Consider the following 7,314-nt stretch of genomic DNA (forward strand, 5'->3'; position numbering starts at 1 on the left):
TCTTAAACCATGTGACGGGATGGCGTTATTAATGGGGAACCAGTTAGTTATCTCATACAATGTCTGTACGCCAGTCACTCCCTACTTTTCTCATAGGGGGAAGGAGTTTGGCAGTGTTTGGAACCATTGTATTTCCCGTCTGAGGTTGCCCTTATCTTGACCTATTATTTGACCTAAGAGGCTCACTGTCTGATTTTGCGTTTGTCCAGGTTTGGGAGTTCTGAAATGACAATGGATATATGCCATTGGATGAGGTAAGTTTTGGTAGACAGTGAAGTATCAAGCATGAGATTGAAACTTGTCTTGGGAGATCAAACTGAACGATGATTTATAGCTGATGCTGTCTAGCGATAGGATACTCCTCTTGGGTAAAGGATTCTTTGTAAGTTGAGAGGGTGTATCTTGGCTATAAATGAAACTAAGAATTGTTTTGTAAAGGACTCAGAGAATTCATTTATAGACACTGAATTGATCTGAGAGTCAAAAAAGGGCTTTGGTGAAGCTTGTATATATATTAAAGATGGAATATATAATTTAACTCTGACTTGTGTGTGGTTGGCTCTCTCTCTCTCTTTATTGAGTAATACAGGAAATTACCACGACAACTACCAGACTATGCTGTTGATTTTCGCACGTCGGCCGCCGAGAGTGCCTGGAATCCGGAGTCTCTTTTCGATACCTTGCTTTACGGACTATCTGAGGTGATAAAGGACGAGCTAGCTGCTTGGGAGTTACCGGTGGACCTCGATTCCCTCATCACCCATTAGAATTGATGGGTGGCTAAGGGAACGCAGAAGGTCTGGCCTGGGTCACACTCGTTCATCCGCAGTGGTTCGCTCATCTTCGAAGGAATCTGGAAGTCCCCGAACGCTATTATTCTGAGAGGATCCGAAGTCACCCGAGCCTCCTCGAGAATCATTGATGATCATTGATGATGGGTGAGTCTGACACATGAGAACCTATGCAACTGGGAAGGGCTAGGTTATTGCCTAGGGAACGTTCCCGCTCCAATTGCTGTCTGTATTGTGGAGCTGTAGGGCATTATATAGCCCAGTTAAGAGACTGGACACCTTAGTAGGTACAAGAACTCTGAGTCTGACTGGGAATCCTCTAAGTCCCATTACCCATATTCCTTTTTATGTGAGCTTGCTCTGGGTAGACCAGTCTAAGTCTCTCCGGGTGCTTATTGACTCTGGGGCAGAGGAGAGTTTTTATGGATGCTACCCTGGTATCAGAACTGGGTATCACTACTCAACTCCTCTCTGTTCCCATGGATGCCAGGGCACTGGATGGTCACTACATTGGTAGAGTCACGCACAGCACAATTCCCCTAAATATGCGGGTTTCTGGAAACCACAGTGAATCATTTCATCTCCTCCTCATTGAGTCCCCCCACATACCTGTTTTTGGTTTTTCTTGGCTCCAAAAACACAACCCAGACATTGACTGTACTACGGGTTCCATTCTGGGTTGGAGCCCGTTTTGCCATTCACACCTCCTAAAGGTGGCACAGCCATCTCCGAAACGTCTGTCTCCAGGATTAAGTACTGCTTTGGATCTCTTGGCCGTGCCCGCAGACTATCATTACATCCTGGAGGTTTTCATCAAGGCTTGTGCTACCTCCCTTCCTCCACATTGTCCCTACGATTGACCATTGACCTCCTCCCGGGCACCACACTGCCTCGAGGCTATATTCCCTGTCCTGACCTGAGTCCATGGAAGACTCTCTGGCTGCTGGGAGCATTCGCCCTTCTGCCACTCCTGCCGGTGCAGGATTCTTCTTTGTGGGGAGAAAGGACAAGACCCTGCGTCCATGTATTGATTACCGGGGTCTTAATGTTATTACAATAAATAATCGGTACCTTCTACCTCTCCTCAGCTTTCAAACCTCTCCAGGGTGCTACTATCTTCACCAAACTGGACCTTCGGGAATGCCTACCATCTTGTGCGGATACGCGATGGAGACGAGTGGAGGACAGCTTTCAACACTGCCAGTGGACATTTTGAGTACCTAGTTATGTCGTTTGGACTCACCAATGCGCCTGCTGTTTTCCAGGCTCTGGTCAACGATGTACTCCGGGATATGTTGAATCGTTTTGTTTTCATCTACCTCGATGACATCCTGGTTTATTCTCATTCTGTCCAGGAACACATTCTCCATGTTCGACAGGTTCTTCAGCGCCTCTTGGAGAATCAGTTGTTTTGTAAAGGCTGAGAAGTGCGAGAGCCACCGCTCCACTATCTACTTTCTAGGATACATTATTGCTGAAGGGAATGTACAGATGGATCCGGAGAAGGTGAGAGCGATGGTGGATTGGCCCCAGCCCACGTCCAGGGTGCAGCCCCAACTGTTTTGGGGTTTTGCTAATTTCTACCACCGTTTCATTCAGGGCTACAGCAACCTGGCAGCTCACCTCTCCCAAGTTACTGTTCACATGGTCTCCAGCAGCGGACAAGGCTTTTGGGGATCTTAAGCAGCGATTCACTACTGCTCCTATCCTCATCCATCCGGATCCAACTTGTCAGTTTGTGGTGGAGGTTGATGCTTCCGACGTGGGAGTAGGGGCCGTTCGTTCCCAGCGATTCGTACAGGACAAAAAGTTTCATCCCTGTGCCTTCATGTCCCATCGTCTAAACCCTGCAGAGAGGAACTATGACGTTGAGAACCGGGAACTCCTAGCTGTGAAGATGGCTCTGGAGGAGTGGTGACACAGGCTGGAAGGGGCGGAACATCCATTCCTGGTATGGACGGATCATAAAAATGTAGAATTCCTCTGTACTGCCAGGCGCCTCAATCCTAGGCAAGCTAGTTGGGCTCTGTTATTTTCCAGGTTCAATTTCACCATCTCCTACCGACCAGGGTGAAAGAATGTGAAGCCGGACGCTCTATCCCATCTGTACAGTTCCACTGCCACTCCCTCTGAATCTGAGACCACTCTCCCTGCCTCTTGTTTGGCGGCTGCTGTTGTTTGGGGAATTGAGGCTCTGGTTCGCAAGGCAATAGATGTGTTCCCTGGTCTACCCTTACTAATAGATATGTTCCCTGGTCTCTCCTTACTAATAGATATGTTCCCTGGTCTCTCCTTACTAATAGATATGTTCCCTGGTCTCTCCTTACTAATAGATATGTTCCCTGGTCTCTCCTTACTAATAGATATGTTCCCTGGTCTCTCCTTACTAATAGATATGTTCCCTGGTCTCTCCTTACTAATAGATATGTTCCCTGGTCTCTCCTTACTAATAGATATGTTCCCTGGTCTCTCCTTACTAATAGATATGTTCCATGGTCTCCCATTACTAATAGATATGTTCCCTGGTCTCTCCTTACTAATAGATATGTTCCCTGGTCTCCCCTTACTAATAGATATGTTCCCTGGTCTCCCCTTACTAATAGATATGTTCCCTGGTCTCTCCTTACTAATAGATATGTTCCCTGGTCTCTCCTTACTAATATATATGTTCCCTGGTCTCTCCTTACTAATAGATATGTTTCCTGGTCTCTCCTTACTAATAGATATGTTCCCTGGTCTCCCCTTACTAATAGATATGTTCCCTGGTCTCCCCTTACTAATAGATATGTTCCCTGGTCTCTCCTTACTAATAGATATGTTCCAACTTCCCCCTGGTCTCTCCTTACTAATAGATATGTTCCCTGGTCTCTCCTTACTAATAGATATGTTCCCTGGTCTCTCCTTACTAATAGATATGTTCCCTGGTCTCTCCTTACTAATAGATATGTTCCCTGGTCTCTCCTTACTAATAGATATGTTCCAACTTCCCCCTGGTCTCTCCTTACTAATAGATATGTTCCAACTTCCCCCTGGTCTCTCCTTACTAATAGATATGTTCCCTGGTCTCTCCTTACTAATAGATATGTTCCCTGGTCTCTCCTTACTAATAGATATGTTCCCTGGTCTCCCCTTACTAATAGATATGTTCCAACTTCCCCTGGTCTCTCCTTACTAATAGATATGTTCCAACTTCCCCCTGGTCTCTCCTTACTAATAGATATGTTCCAACTTCCCCTGGTCTCTCCTTACTAATAGATATCTTCCAACTTCCCCTGGTCTCTCCTTACTAATAATGAGCACTCAACTTACAAACAATTACCCCACACTTCCCTACCAGCGAATCAAAGTCATTCTCACTCTTCCCTACCAGCGAATCAAAGTCATTCTCCCTCTTCCCTACCAGCGAATCAAAGTCATTCTCCCTCTTCCCTACCAGCGAATCAAAGTCATTCTCCCTCTTCCCTACCAGCGAATCAAGAACATTCTCCCTCCACCCTACTAGCGAATCAAGGACATACTCCCTCTTCCCTACCAGCGAATCAAGGACATACTCCCTCTTCCCTACCAACGAATCAAGGACATTCTCCCTCTTCCCTATCAGCGAATCAAGAACATTCTCCCTCTTCCCTACCAACGAATCAAGGACATTCTCCCTCTTCCCTACCAGCGAATCAAGGACATTCTCCGTCTTCCCTACCAGCGAATCAAGAACATTCTCCCTCTTCCCTACCAGCGAATCAAGGACATTCTCCCTCTTCCCTACCAGCGAATCAAGGACATTCTCCCTCTTCCCTACCAGCGAATCAAGGACATTCTCCCTCTTCCCTACCAGCGAATCAAGGACATTCTCCCTCTTCCCTACCAGCGAATCAAGGACATTCTCCCTCTTCCCTACCAGCGAATCAAGGACATTCTCCCTCTTCCCTACCAGCGAATCAAGGACATTCTCCCTCTTCCCTACCAGCGAATCAAGGACATTCTCCCTCTTCCCTACCAGCGAATCAAGGACATTCTCCCTCTTCCCTACCAGCGAATCAAGGACATTCTCCCTCTTCCCTACCAGCGAATCAAGAACATTCTCCCTCCACCCTACTAGCGAATCAAGGACATTCTCCCTCTTCCCTACCAGCGAATCAAGGACATTCTCCCTCTTCCCTACCAGCGAATCAAGAACATTCTCCCTCTTCCCTACCAGCGAATCAAGGACATTCTCCCTCTTCCCTACCAGCGAATCAAGGACATTCTCCCTCTTCCCTACCAGCGAATCAAGGACATTCTCCCTCTTCCCTACCAGCGAATCAAGGACATTCTCCGTCTTCCCTACCAGCGAATCAAGAACATTCTCCCTCTTCCCTACCAGCGAATCAAGGACATTCTCCCTCTTCCCTACCAGCGAATCAAGGACATTCTCCCTCTTCCCTACCAGCGAATCAAGGACATTCTCCCTCTTCCCTACTAGCGAATCAAGAACATTCTCCCTCTTCCCTACCAGCGAATCAAGAACATTCTCCCTCCACCCTACTAGCGAATCAATGACATTCTCCCTCTTCCCTACCAGCGAATCAAGGACATTCTCCCTCTTCCCTACCAGCGAATCAAGGACATTCTCCCTCCACCCTACCAGCGAATCAAGGACATTCTCCCTCTTCCCTACCAGCGAATCAAGGACATTCTCCCTCTTCCCTACCAGCGAATCAAGGAGATTCTCCCTCCACCCTACTAGCGAATCAAGGACATTCTCCCTCTTCCCTACCAGCGAATCAAGGACATTCTCCCTCTTCCCTACCAGCGAATCAAGGACATTCTCCCTCTTCCCTACCAGCGAGTCAAGGACATTCTGATAAGCGTGACAAAGTTTGATGATATAATGTTACGAGTAGGAAGACCAGGTTTCAATAGGCCACAAGATATTAACTTTTACTTGGTACTCATCCCGGATCCGGGAGCACCCTCATCAGTAAAAAAGCTGACTAGCATAGCCTAGCATAGCGCCACAAGTAAATACTAGCATCTAAATATCATGAAATCACAAGTCCAAGACACCAGATGAAAGATACACATCTTGTGAATCCAGCCATCATTTCTGATTTTTAAAATGTTTTACAGGGAAGACACAATATGTATTTCTATTAACTAACCACGATAGCAAAAGACCCAACTTTTTTTTCTCCACCATTTTTTTACTGCATAGGTAGCTATCACAAATTCGACCAAATAAAGATATAAATAGTCACTAACCAAGAAACAACTTCATCAGATGACAGTCTGATAACATATTTATTGTATAGCATATGTTTTGTTCGAAAAATGTGCATATTTCAGGTATAAATCATAGTTTTACATTGCAGCCAGCATCACAAAATCTCACCAAAGCAGCTAGAATAACTAGAGACCAACGTGAATTACCTAAATACTCATCATAAAACATTTATGAAAAATACACAGTGTACAGCAAATGAAAGACCAACATCTTGTGAATCCAGCCAATATTTCAGAGTTTTTAAGTGTTTTACAGCGAAAACACAATATAGCATTACATTAGCTTACTACAATAGCCAACCACACAGCAGCATTGATTCATGCACGTTAGCGATAGCGAATAAACCAGCAAAAGATATTACATTTTTCACTAACCTTCTCAAAATCTTCATCAGATGACAGTCCTATAACATCATATTACACAATACATATATGGTTTGTTCGAAAATTTGCATATTTAGCGGCACAAATCGTGGTTATACAATGAGAATAGTAGCCACACTGCAAACAAAATGTCGGGAGAAATCTTGGGAGAGGCACCTAATCTAATCAATAACTAATCATAAACTTGACTAAAAAATACAGGTTGGACAGCAAATGAAAGATACATTAGTTCTTAATGCAACCGTTGTGTTAGATTTTTAAAATTAACGTTACTACGACATACAGCGTGCGTTAAAGCGAGACCGCACCGAAATTAATGACGGAATAATAGTTTAACATTTTTCAACAGAACAACGAATTAACATCATAAATAGTTCTTACTATTTGATGAGCTTCCATCAGAATCTTGTGCAAGTTGTCCTTTGTCCAGAATAATCGTTGCTCGGTTGTAGATTGTCGTCTTCAACTTTTGAATTAGCAGCAAACATTAGCCATGTGGCGAAAACGTGTCCAACTCACCATAACGCAGCACAAACAAAATACCGAAAATCGCAATACACTGATATAAACTGATATAACTCGGTTTAAATTAACTACATTATGATGTTTTTAACACCTATATCGAATAAAATCAGAGCCGGATAAATCTACATTTACATTTACATTTAAGTCATTTAGCAGACGCTCTTATCCAGAGCGACTTACAAATCTAACTCCTATAACGAGAGCTTTTCAGAATGCAATCCTGAGGTCTGTCTCGCGTCATGACGAACGTTGAAAAGATTGCACCCCCGGTTCCAAGAGCTTTTGTACGGCCTCAGATCTACCTAGACACTCCATTCCAATTCTCACTGCTTACTGACATCTAGGGGAAGGCGTA

Source organism: Salvelinus namaycush, chromosome 31, assembly GCF_016432855.1.
Source record: "Salvelinus namaycush isolate Seneca chromosome 31, SaNama_1.0, whole genome shotgun sequence".
Lineage (NCBI taxonomy): Eukaryota > Metazoa > Chordata > Actinopteri > Salmoniformes > Salmonidae > Salvelinus > Salvelinus namaycush.